At 40.1% G+C, this 14,202-nt stretch overlaps 1 long non-coding RNA gene across 1 annotated transcript in view; it reads left to right on the forward strand.

Annotated features, from left to right (window-relative positions):
• The window catches only part of LOC116693364 (uncharacterized), a 15,375-nt gene extending 1,382 nt beyond the window's left edge, over window positions 1-13,993 (forward strand). The window contains exons 2-3 of the long non-coding RNA XR_004332906.1: window positions 4,900-4,905; window positions 13,981-13,993. This is a non-coding gene — a long non-coding RNA (uncharacterized LOC116693364). The remainder of the gene's footprint in view (window positions 1-4,899; window positions 4,906-13,980) is intronic.
• Window positions 13,994-14,202: the final 209 nt, after the last annotated feature.

A 14,202-nucleotide genomic window follows, 5' to 3' on the forward strand; every position in this document is an offset into this window, starting at 1 on the left:
TTTCAAGTTTTGACCTTTGATATATAAAAAACATATCCTCTCCAAACATGATTTTTTTTTAGATATACAAATACTCTTTTGAAATAATAACTTGTGTCCACTGTTTTGTTATAAAAAAAGTTCAATGAGCTTGTTACAAATCTATTTCTTTTCCTTTATTTAGAGAACTTCTGAATATATGATATAAACGAATTATATAATTTCAAAATGTTTGGACTTATAGAGGTTTGTTTTTTCCACAACCCACTTGTACTGTACACTACTGTGTGAGTAGCACATTGGCACGTGATTGACTTGACTAGATTTGAGGTGAGTACTGACATTCTGCAGATGAATTTCAAAATATCTTTCTAGAATCAAACTGTAAATTGTACATCAGCATCATACATACATCACACACAGAGTGACGATCCAAATAACATGACATCATGACTTCGCATAAACACACACAGCCACTTTCTTAAGGCAAGTGGCGTGTTATCTGTACACATTTTGAGCTATCCGGGTGTATGTCTACGCTCTGTACGGCGGACGTAAACAGACACACTTACACGGGACATGAAGGAAACGTGACACGCGAGACACAATCACTGGTCTCCTGGGTAAAAGTCTTGTGTTTTACCCATCCACCTCCACGACCAACCTCCCTTTACGGATTTTTGCCTTTTCATACTACTCGCTACAGCGTCAATTCACACGCAATCGCATGGTTATGTAAGTCGATGGAGGCCAAATGGCGTTTATAAACACGCTAAAAAGCGAGATTGCGTCTTGATAACACGCCATACAAATTGGCGTATCATACATACGGCATTTCATGAGCTCAGTCTGATTGAAACATCCAAAGACATTAACAATAATTAAAACACATGTGGGAAAATAAAATATACAGAAAATGTGATTGAACAGTTACCATAATAGATAAAATATTTTAAAAATCCTTGCCAACAAACCTTGGGTTTCATTGAACATAGAGAGTTCTGTTTCTCTCCCTCTGGATACCACTAAATGATTCCATACATCATTGACAAACATGGTAAATTAACGTGACTGATGAGGTTAATCTACAGTATATGCATTCCTCCCTTATGCAATCTTGCAGTGATGTAAGAGTTGGTGATACGTCCGCTCTAAATCCATGGCCTGTCTTGTTCAGACTTCACAAGCCGTGGCAAATGTACAATTAAGTAACTGAATGTGTTCTCAAAGCATTTCAGACTCGATGTCTAGGACTCCTTCCTCAGCAGACTCTCAATTGTCACTCAAATTTCAGTCCGAGGGCTTGAAAGACTTGCAGGACACACGATACAGTCGTCCCATTGAACTTAATTTGACGTGTAATGCCATGTCAGTTAGTTCAATGCACTGTGGCCTGCCACTTGGCCTGGACCAAAATGTGGCACCCCAGACCCAGGGGGGAGGGGAGGTGAAGGGCCTGTTGGTTGTGGTGGTTCTGCTTTACCCTTGGCTTCACTGTGCATGTGCTTCCAATTACAGACAAAGAAGAGGCGGGGTCCTGTGCAGCATGTGGTTCCATTTAGAGCAGGTGAAACAATGTAGGAAAATAGATCTGTCATCCGTCGCATTCCAGAGGCCAGTGAGAAACAGTGCTAAATCATAGAAAAGCTACTTCTGAGAGAATCGAGTGGGATTAAGGCAGTTGAGGGTTCTAAACATTATACCTAAACATCTGCATTTTAGCATTTAGCATAAAGCACCGCTGTGACTCAGAACAGCCTGAAAGAGCTGCTAGTATAGCTGTAGACTCTTGCTCATATCAGACCTGAACATGGATCCCACTCGCTTTTCTCTCACTGACTTCTTATCACTCAGGTCTCCAGGTGTTTCTACCTTAAACACCTGAGGAAATATTTAAAATGATTTGAGACAGGACAAGGCTGTGGAGCCTGTGTTGTGTAGCAGAAAATTAATGTTATTGACTAGCCTACTCTATATACAGTGTGCAAGAACATCTTATCAGACCGCTATCCCAACCCATTCCAATCTGCCCCTCACATTGGCTCTCTGTTGGGGCCTGGAAGCTTTGCTTCTTTCCACCATGTGGTTATAGTCAGTTCATGCAGCAGCTCTACTCCATTGGAAAGAATGTAGGTTAATATAGCAAGTGGGATCTGGACATTTTGCTCTCATTTGCCTTTTATAGTTCATAGGAGCAAAGGCATAGCGTGTGCTCCAAGCTGTAAATCAGAGGATACTTGGCATCCCACTACTTTACAGGATGGGGGCTTAAGGCCTCAGTTAGGCCACGGACCAGCAGCACCCAGTAAAGCTCTCACGTGCAGAATGAAAGGGAGGGGAGATGAAAGAAAAGGAGACGCATTTTTAGCTTGGGTAACAGCCCAGTGAGTGTCAACTGGACTTGGGCTAACAAGGACGTATTTGGGTGATTACTTCACTGCTTGCATGGTTTCACAGGGATACCTTTTTCTGTGTGCTTCTGCCAGTACCCACATTATGGGAAACAATAAAAAGGTATAGATTCCAGGGCGGCGTTGGTAGAGGCACGCCAAAACCAATCCAATCACACTGTTAAAAATGTGGCAGTTGATTTTCCATCATGTACTCGATCAACTCCGTCTCCACCTCACTCTCTTAGATTCCATAGTCTGGTTTCGGTTTCCATGTGTTCAAAACAGAAATTCAAGTTGACGTTAATTTCTTCTTCAGTCCATGTAAGGCTAATGAGCAAGAGAGAGTGCTGATTCTTTATTTGTTTTTTTCTGTACCCCCCAATTCTGGCAATTACATGTAAATCCATTTCAAGATTGGTACAAGGTTAAAAAAATATAAGCATAGTTTCTATTCTTAAATGCGTTTTTAAAAAGGTCATGAATTGCAGTGCAGGTTGATTGCTGATTGTAGTTAATATCAGGAAACAGAAAATTGCTGAAAATTGTCCATTAGCTTTATGCCACAGGACTGATTATACCAACTCCTATTATGCTCAGTCTACGTTATCGGGCCTGTCAGATCCTTCTCTCCCTCTCTGTCTAAATTTGAGCCACACAAATTCTCTCATATTCTATCTTACTTTCTTTCTGTTAAAGGATTACTTCACACCAATTACAAGAACGGAGCCTCACCAACTAGCCATGTAGATTGTTTTGGTGTAATGTGCTGAGGTTTAAAGATCTTTGAATTTGAAATGTTAGCTTCTGTGTGTGCTACATTTAAAAATCCAACAGTAACACCTCTTCACAGAAGTGTTGTCACTGGCACACTGGATAATCCACAGAACACACTGTTTTCGAGGCTATCTCTTCAGCAGAAAGAAATTCCTTGACTTATTTTATCACAGAGAGGTTTGTGGATTTTTATTGTTTTTTATACACAGATGTCAAAATTACTTTGCAATTTGAGCTCCTAGACTTTGAAATAACTTGCTGATGGAGATCACTGCAGCAAATGTGCTGACCTTTTTATGCATGTATTCAGGGATGTGAGTTGATTGGATAATTGGGACAACAGGTGGGATAAAATTAGTATCATTTAGAAAGTCAGATGAGTAGAAACACTCCAAAAAAACAAAAATCAAATACAGAAAATGATGCTAAACACATGCATTTAAATGATAAACATATTTCACATAAGTGTGTTCAAAATGTTTCTTTCATTAATTCTTAATAAAGAAGTATTACAGACTTTAAGATTATTTTAAAAATGTTGGTAAATAGATTTAATAAAGTTATTGCTTCTCTAATTCATCTTGATCTGGTGGGGTTTATTTGCAGGCGTAGCTCGTCTCATTAATAGTGCATGCTCTGATAGACAATCCCCAATAGCTGCTATTTCCCTCGATGTTGAATGGTTGACATTTTGGAAAAGTGTAGTTCTGGCGGCAGTGATATAAAGTGGATTAAAGAGCTGTATAAGCACAGAGAGGCTGTGGTGAAGAGTAACAGGTTATTTCACAACATTTTGCTCTTGTAAGGGGAACAAGACAGGGCTCACCTCTGTCTCCTTTGTTATTGTTTTTTTTAGCCATAGAGCCTTTGACAGCAGCCATAAGGGGAGGGGGACTAACTTTCCATATGTTATGGTGGGAGATGTAGTGTAGGAACTTATGCTTTATGATATTATACTTTTGTGTCCAAACATAGCAGAGCAATACTGCCGTGCAAAGCGAAAGGAGCGTAACTCAATTTTGGTCGAAAATTAAGTATTGTCATTTTTGGAACATTCAAGATCTGCGTTATCATAAGGACAAATATCTTGGGTCAATTTATTGTTTTGTGGAGAAAATTGTGTGTTGTCTTTGCCGTGACTTCAAAAGCCACAGATAAGCCAAGGCACAATACTGTAACATCAGTTACGGTTCGTTGTCTTTGTTTCATGGCGCTTCACAATGCTCAAATGTAGTGAAGGTACTCTGCCTTTGTTTTGCTGCCCATTACAACAAAGTTACTCTTTTCTGCACTGGAGCAACAGTGTTATGCTTTGATTATTACTGTCATCTAATGTCAAGTATTTCTGACACACACAGAATCTTAAAGCAAATATTGGAGTGTTGTTTTTTACTAAGGTTTACCCTAGCTTTAAGAATGACCCATTATTGTAGACTAGAGAGAAAATGGCTTTGAAACGCACACACCAAAAACAAGGTAAGAAATAAATAACTAAGGTAAACATTACAAGAAACATATACAGGCCAGCTAGCTAACCGTTATCAATCTCACAACATGATTTTTTGCCCAAAGACAGCATTGTGGAGAGTGAACTTTATACTTTATACTCACTTCCCAGGGTATGAAGATCGAATGCATTTCTAAGTACAGATATAAGATATATTTCTTTTACACATCATATTCAGCAGCTAGCAAAAAAATTAAAACTTAAACTAGGTTTTTATTTCAGCATTTTCTTTTTATATCTAGAAAGAGACTTGTTGCTGCTACTTTTATGTTTGTACTTGACTAAGGAGATGTTTTATACATGCATGCTTCATCTCAGAGTTTACATGCACTAAACACTGTATACCATGGAGCTTTAAGGGTCATCACTGGTTTTAAATCCCTCACTCACCTTTGTGAACTGTATGAACGTGTTGGATGGCCTTCGATATCAACACAGAGATTTCAACAATGGCGTACCTTCATATGCAGGGCTCTTTTAGGTCTACTTCAATCCTACCTTCTGACCTATATCAGTGTAAATAGTATCAGGACTTACAATCTTTGTTCCCAGGATCTTCTCCTTCTGTCGATTCCAAAAATTAGAACTGAACTGTTGAAAAAGGCGCTTACATTTTCTGCTCCCTCTACATGGAACAAGTTACAGAAATCCATGAAACTTAGTGAGCTGGTCTCATTGGTCGCTTTTAAGAGGATGTTGATTGACTGGGATGCAGCCACGTCTGGATGTAGATGTTTTGCCTGATGTGTTAACAATTGTGGTTGCCTTTGAGGGATTTGCTGATTCAGTTGCATTATGTTTTTAAGTGGTTTGGTGTATTTTGTGTTTGTAAGTACTGTATGTGTGGTTGTAATGCTGTCTGTCTTGGCCAGGCCACTCTTGAAAAAGAGATGTTTGATCTCAATGAGTCTCTTCCTGGTTAACTAAAGGTAAATAATAAATAAAATAATAGGCTCCTGTTATTTAAAAGATTTTCAATGTACTGGCTCAATATCTAAATGAATTTGACAATGTGGATGAGGTTGTCCTAATTGGATGGCCGTCCGTATTCATTTGAGCCAGATTGTAGACTATCTTCCCCCCCGGTAAATGCATATGTATTGCGGCTCTAACGTTAAGTTACACCGGACGCAGCACCCAGGTAAACCAGACAAAATGCCATGCAACTTCAAGCACAATTCGTTTGGAAACAAATATAACATTTTGAAAGATTGACAGGATTCTTAATATTGATGCGCAAGCACATACACGCACGCACACACACACACACACAGCAGAGGTGTGTTACGACACATGTACCTGACTGGGTAAGATACCGCTACGCCCGTTACTGTAAGTAGGCTACACTAAAACCTACATTAAATTCTGTCTACAGGCATTCACATGTAGGAAGCAATATATTTCAATCTGATCTGTCCGGGCAGTCCATTCTCATCCACCGTGCTGTTTACATAAACAGCTCTACTCTAAATAGTAAATTTTGACAAACAAGCTGAAACAAAAGCTGTTGTGTTGTTTGTCTTAGTTTTGCCACAATCCTGAAATATGGACAAATTCTTGTAAACTTCACTGCTGGCTAAACTAATAATCCTCTCTGTTGGAGTGTCTATGGATGTATTATGAGACCAAAACAAACCAACGTGGCGACTTCATATGCATGTGAATGACGTCATCTTTATGTTCAATTAATTCTTGATGATGATGCTGATTGCATTCTGGCCCTTTGCAAAATATAATTTTAACGGATGACCCCTGACCTAGGACTAGGTATAAATTAAGTACATTTGCACAAGTGTATGCCTAGGCCCACTTTGTTAGGATTGACATTGATGAAATATGATGGTATATACACTCACTGACCACAATATTAAGAATACCAGTTGTACCACAAAATAGGCTGAGAAATAGTACGGTTTTATTCCAATTATATACCAATATTGAATATGGTAATACAATACAGTAGGTGTTAATGATATGTGAGTTGAAAAGCCACTTTGTAACCTTCAAATACAAATAAATTACTTCTCTTCTATTTTATATTTATGTTTATATTATACTAAGCATATTTGTGCCATGATTGACTAGATTTTATGTAATGGTGGAATGAGCGCCCTATTGATTGACGTCAGGATGGCCGAAAGCGTACGTATCTTCTGCCGAAGACTAAAAGCACATCTCTTCCTACTATACCACAGATAAACCTAAATATATCTATATATTTCTTGAAACTACACTTTTATATGGCTCTTTGTAGTCTTGCTTATTTAAAGCTAATGTACTTGCACTTACTACTTGTTGTCTGGAGTTTGCACCTTGAGGGTTGAAAGCACTTAATTGGAAGTCGATTTTGATAAAATCGTCAGCTAAATGACATGTAATAGTAGTAATAGATGTCATCCTTAACATCATGACCTGATTTTATTTAGTGACCCGCAATCAAGTGAGTGATTAAATGGAAGTTAATGCCTTTTGCCTTTGCATGACCCCTTATAATCTTTAGATAATAATTTAAAAGGTAATTTGGTTCATGTCAGAAGCATTAATAGCTCAGTGCCCCGTAACATCCTTCCAATAAGGTACATTTCAGCTATAGATGAAAGTGTCACTTTCTTTCTTTTTAAAAAAATATTTTGTTTATTATTGTTTTGGTTCAGTTTGTTGTTGTTTGGATCTCTCTTGTTGTAAGCCACTCTGTTTTAAAGGGCTAAGTAATAAAATGTATAATTATTATTCTTAATAATGGGAAAATGTTTTCTGAAAACTTCTTGAGCTATTTAGTTGTAATTTTAGCAATGTTTTGGGCTGCACAAACAAAATTCCAACTCCCTAATGTTTTAGGGTTGTAGAGTTGCTGTAAAAACGCATTTCTGAAAACCTCAAGCACCTTCAAGCACATAAAACCAAAACTATTCACATGAACATGAACAACACGGGTAAGTACATCTTTTCGTTAAACCACATGAGAGGCAGAATAACAGGGTTGAGGGTCACAGTCATCAGAAGGCTGCCCGTTGACCATTGCAGCTTGTTGGTAGACAGACACCATGCAGCTGGTCAGAAGTCCAAAACAAATGACACTTAATTACTGCAATAGAGCAGCACACACGCTATTACCTGGATTCTAACCTTCCCTCCATGGCCTTCAGTCCTAAAGACTATGCTGATGAACTGTATGCTACAATCTGATAGCAGGTGAACCTGTTATCAAAGTAGAACTAGCAGCCTATGGGTACAATTCCCATTCACCTAACAATTAACCCACCAATAAATCATTCCACAGCTGCACCATCACATGGGGTCCATCACCCTCTGCAACCCCTTGCTCTGAGATAGGGGTCGATGAGAGAGGGGGTAGCACTCAGAGGTTGGGGTTACAGATGGAGTGTTTGAAGTCTGAGATGTTATGGTTTGTGTAGGCGGGAAGGGCCCCCCTAGATGGTCTGTTTATGGTTTGGGATGAGAGACTTGAACAGTGTTTTAGATTAGGCCTCTAATCCCTCTAATGAAGGCCAACCTTAGTGCTCCGTTGTTGTGTAAACTGTTGTGCAAGTAATGCCCGTGCAGCAGTGACAGACCAAGCTCCTTGTCTTTCATCAGCAGAGCGGCTGCACACACCATAACAGCTAATCGAGTCAAGCTGACGGTAGAGAATGGTGAGTGTGAACACCACATGCATGTATGCAATTAGCTCACAGTGTGCGTTAGTGCGTGTATGTGAAGTTGTAAGCATTTAATCTGTTCTTTGTTAACATAAATGGTGGAGCGCTACATTTGCAGGCAGTAGGATTATGCTTTTGTTCCAAGGAGAAAATCAATTTGCCGTTCACAGCTGCCCTAAGTGTTCACTTCCTATTTCCTGAGTGCAGCCTTGATGTGTGTTTAACCGCTATCACAGCCACATTTTCTTGATTTGATGTTATGATTAGGCTTCTTCATCAGTCTGGTGTTTACGTAATGGACTCATTTCAATCACGGTCTATTGAATTTAGGTTTGAGAGTTGATTAAATGCTTCCTGCGTTTACGGACAGAAACAAGGATACAAAAGACCTAAAAATCTTTTTATAATCATAGAGGGTTTAGAAGCGAGACAGCTCAACTCAGTAATTTCCTGAATCTGTGTCACGTGGGTTTCATAACTCATCTCATCTTAAGGAGACTAGTGGCAGATCCTGAGGGTTTTGATTCCAATTTGAAAAGTGACTGTGAACACAGATAATAAGGGACCGTTATTTTGGAATGGACAACAAGAGGAAAATAGGGGAGGGTCATGTGTTTTCATTCTTCGTTGAGAGGAAGGTCATTCAACTTTTTTAAGTCTAGGAGGGAGGTTCACCCAACTTTTGTATTCATAAAAACAGAATTTCAAAGTAGCTTGTTTGCTGCATATTTTCCCATGTAGCTCCATGTAGCGCTCAGCCTCAGCCCCCATTGCTAGCACTCGGGTCCCTCCCTGTTTACGTAGCCAGACAATTTTAGCTGTAGCTTTCTAGAGACCGGTCGATTTCTCAAACTGAATAAATCTCGCCCGCAAATATAAACAAAAAACTGCTTTGCTAATTCCATCGTGTTGTAAGTCATCTGCTGAAACAATTTTTTTATTCGTTAGCATGATTACCGTACTATGTAGTTCAAAAACATCGAAAACACCAACGTAAGAAAACATAGCGGACCAAACGTGAGCTTTTATTTTGAAAAGTCGAAGCTCGCGGACAGCACCAGCCGGGAGGGCATGAGACGGGAGGTCTGAGAGTTGGACAACTGTTTTCAGCACACTGTTTTGGTTTTCTGCTCCACAACTTTACCCCCAATTTCCACCGGATGCGTAAAGGCTGCGGATCGACTCCACTGCGTGACGACTCCGTGCTCCGCCGTCCGTCAATACCTACCAGGTACATATTTGTTGCGGAACGGCTGCAGCCATGACTCAGTCTCAAGGGCCCACGAGATCTTGCAAATTTATGTAGAACAGAACCACAAAAACAAGAACAGTTAGTTTCCATACAGAGGAGCAGAGGGGAAAGATCTCTGTGCTGTGTTTCCAAGGTGTAGTGCAGGGAAATATGATCCTCCATGAGCACGGCCTATTTTATTTTGAAAATTAACTGGATGTTTTATTTTGTTTCCTTGCTCGACCTCCTGTCCCGCACTATCTGCCGTGTGCTGAATTGCTGCAGAGCTTTCCGGCACCCAGCAAAAAAGTAGAAGCCCCGTGTATCTGCTCCGGAGGGCTGCGGATCGCCGGAGCTGGGACGGAGCCGGGACGCAGCCATTCCGCAGTACATGGAAATACACACATTGACTTTAATGGGAACTCTAATGACCCTGCCGCCGTTCCGGAGTGGATCCGCAGCTGTTATGCATCCGGTGAAAACTGGGGTTTACTGTATTGGTTCACTCTTACCGCTCTCATGGTGTTTTTTTGTGCCACAAAAGCCTTTCTGAAAAACCCTCACCATCTGCTACCTGCCCAGAACAAAACTGCACACAGACACAGTTAGTGACTACCTGGTAGCATAGTGGAGCACTTAGCAGCTAAAGAGACCTCAGGAGTTAGCAAAGACCAAAACTGTGAAAGGAGAGGGAATCTTTGACTTACATTCACCAGGTGACCAGAAACATGATTCCAAATGAAAGAAAATGTTACTCTGTCTGCTAGATGTGTAAATAGGAAATGGTCATGCATCTCTAGAAATGTACCACTTGTGTCAGAAAATGATATATTATATAAATGTACCTGGGATGCTATATAGTGTTTTATTCCCAAAAGGAAGACTAAAAACAACATACACACATGCACAGACACTGAGACAGCAAGGTCTTTCTCTCTAATTATGCTATTCCTGGAGCCATAATGATCACTCTCTCAATCATTCACTCTCACTCTATAAAAACCCCAGAGTGCAGGACTATATAGCATGATGTTCTCCATCAACCAGCCAACGAGGGCTGACACTCACCCACAGTGGCTTGTGCCAAACCACTACTGTCCTCCCCACATCCTCTCACCTCTCCTCCTCCTCCTCCTCGTCTTGCCACCCAGAGCTTCCTTTCAGCGGACCCACAGTACACACAAACTGTATGAAAAATTGTATGGCAACAGACTCCTTTTCCGCCCTGGAGTTTCATGCCTGGGACTGGCAGTGCATTTTTGTAAAATATCCTTTCCAAATCAGTGCAAATATACTTAGTGTTGCTTCACAATTCAGGATTATTATAACAGTTAACAACATAGATGTGCCATCCACACTGATAGTTTTTTTTACAAAGCTTTAAGATAAAGTCAAGTCAGCTTCATTCATGTAATACTTAATCATCTGGCATCGTTGATTATCTCAGGGCATTGTATTGTATATTGCAAGTCTACACCATACTCTTCATTACTATTAGTTCTTATTCACTAAATGAGCAATCCTACCTGCCCAGTCTGGAGTTCTGGGCTCATGGCTAGTGCTTGGTACTGGCTCATCATTGTCACTGTTAGCATCAAACTGGACTAGTAGCTGCTGCTGAAGAGCTACAAGAAAATGTTTTGATTCAAAAACATGAAGGCTGGTTTGCAGGCTACTTTGAGTGACAGACTCATTCTCCCAAAATGCACTACAGAGCGCCATAGAAGTCATTCCTGCCTGTGGCCATCAAACTTTTTAACTCCCCCTCTAAGTGTCTGACACACACCCACACACACACACACACACACACTTAGAGAGGTTGAAACTGGACAATATTCTCTGTATTATCTGTTTTGTGCAATAACACTGGCCTGACATGTGTGCAATCTCAAATACCACAATTATTATTATTATTTTTATTATTTAACTTTTCACCATTCCAAATCCTTAATTATCCTTAATTAGTGTATTATGTAAATAATGTTAATAACATTCCTTTATTTAAATCCGTACTATCCAATTCCTTATATTTCTTTATTTCTTGTATTTCTACTCTATTATAATATTGTGCAACTACAACAACGAGTTTCCCTTCGGGATCAATAAAGTATTTCTGATTCTGATTCTGATTGTCATTTGTATTTGTATTGTATTTTGCACGGACGCTAGCTAAGCTTACCAGTCTCATTGTCTTCATTTGGCGTTTCACTCTCCCTGGTTTTAATGAAAAAATTGCTCGGTTTAGATCATCTAGCATCACTTTCTAGAGCTTTCCAACCGTTTTTGCACTTTCTATTATCTGTTTTATCATGGTTTTTATTGCTTCTTTTTGCTCGCTGCCGCTTCCTCCAACAAGCACCGCTGACTGAAGTGTACGAGGTGACCTTTTTTTTTTTACCAAACTTTATTAAACAACAAAATATGGCAAATAAACACAGACATTAGGCTCGATTGAGATGAACTGCGCCTCGCCTGTAAAGTGGACGAGTAAAGTTTTTTTCTGTTATTTAGCAAGGTGCTGTAAATATACGTCATCATTAACCAGCCGGCTTCAGTGTAGAAAACGGTGCTGCATCCATATGGCTGCATCAGACACGGTTTGGCTGCATGAAAAAATAAATACACAAAAAGAGTGGGCTGCGAGTGGAGGCAGCCCAGGGACAGCATCCATGATTTTATTCAACTATGATTTCAACCCAGTGCCATGACTGAAGACTGGCCCTCGCAGCCAAAAAACCTGACCGGCCCCAATTAGCCAATCTGGGCCTGCTGCCCGGATTGTGCCTGGTATTGATGTAAAAGGATAAAAAGAGGAATTCAAAACAAATGAGTGTTTCTGACAGATGTAGTGTTTTGGCTTTGTTCAGAGACAAAAGCTTTCTTTCTGCACTGAGCTCTGCAGCGTAGGTGGTGTTAGTTGCAGGATTTAAGCTGGTTATGTAAGATCAAAGATGCCAATCTGACATGAGCGTTAGTTGTGGCCCTGAGGGCTGCTGAGGGCCTGTCAGCATGGAGGGGAGTGTGGAGGGCACCCCCTATGGATTTTTGAAGTTACACATCCCTTGCTTCAATTTCACAGTGAGTTGCGTATTTAGTTGTCTGTGTTTCTTGATGAAGTCTCGATGGGTCCTTTCCATTCATCCCTGTGTTACTCAAGGAGACCCTTAACACTATGGTATAATGATAATTTAGTATGATTTTTGATCACATCTCAGTGGAATTTGGATTCACACTAAGTGTCTACTTTGGTAAACTCATTATTTCCTCAGCACAGCTCCTATGTCAGGGGTCCTGTATGCTCTGCAGCTTATTGGAGGCCCAGAAGATTAGGACTGGTGTGTGTTTACAGTCAGCGGGGTAACAGAGGACGGTAACTGTGGTCGTACCTCCACATTGAGACATCCATGAGCTCACAGCATCTCAGGGACGAGAGCATTCCGCTGAAGTTGCGCTGTTGAATAAGCCCTGACCGGGCCTGTAATCAGCAGACATGTATTATATAAGATGTGTCCGAGACAAGCTGCTAGACAGTTGCCCCCCTGATACATAACAAACCAGACTTTGGGGTCACACAGACGTACACAAACACATGAAGCCTGGGTTGCTAGCTGTGACTGTGGTCTAATTGGGAAAGGACAGAGTTAAAAATAGCATGTGGTGTCGCTGGTATCTCATCATCACATCACATCCTGGCTACACCAGAGGCCAGATCCGCTTGCTGTTTGCTTCACTACATTTCTGACATCGCCATGAGGGAAATCTTTCAGGGGGAAAAAGTGCACCACTAGTTGAGAGGTACTTGGTGCTGGTGCTGGTATGGGGTGGGTTTTCTGAACTGAGGACATAATGTGCCAGCACTGTTACCACACCCCAGTAAGGGGAAAGCAGGGGATGCATGTCCTAACAGACCTGTAGTCCGTGACAGACGGGGTAATTTCCCCCTCCGCAGATTAACAGCAGCTCAAGATAAAAGCACACAGGTGGCAAATCTTCATTTCATCTATCAATGGGCTGCTTTTGATTCACATAACCTTTCACAAATCTCTTACATTAATCTTTTCTTTAATAGAATGCAAACATACACTCCTCTCATAGTGTCAGAAACAGTTGTGGCCAAAAACAAAATTATATCAAATAAATATTTTGACTTTGTCTTTGTATATTCATCATTTCAAGTGGCTTATGTAATTAACATTCATCAAAGAAAGCCAAAAATTGAAATATTTAATAAAAAACTTAATATAATATATCAATATAAAAGAAACCACACAACTGGTCAATAAGATTAGGTTCTAATTCTGGATTTTAGTTATTTGCATTATTAAAAATCTCAATGTGATTTTAAATGTACTTCTAATGGTTTTACCTTTTTTGGAAGGAAAAAAAAGAAAAATACCACAATAAGCAGAGTAGTAGTTAGTTATATATGGTTGTTAGTTTATAGTTTATATTTCCTTACACCAAATGGGATTCAAATTTCATTTCAACTTTAGTAAGTGAAAAAACTAAACGTAAATAACAATTTCCCACGTCATCAATTTGGTTTGCATTCTTTTTTGTTTTGTAATTGTTTGTTGACCTTTGAGCTGACCCTAATGGCTGGAGGTCAACAGGTTTGCAGACAGGTTAGAGAGCTACTTATATAACTGCACAGCTGCT

The sequence above is a fragment of the Etheostoma spectabile genome, chromosome 8, assembly GCF_008692095.1.
Source record: "Etheostoma spectabile isolate EspeVRDwgs_2016 chromosome 8, UIUC_Espe_1.0, whole genome shotgun sequence".
NCBI lineage: Eukaryota > Metazoa > Chordata > Actinopteri > Perciformes > Percidae > Etheostoma > Etheostoma spectabile.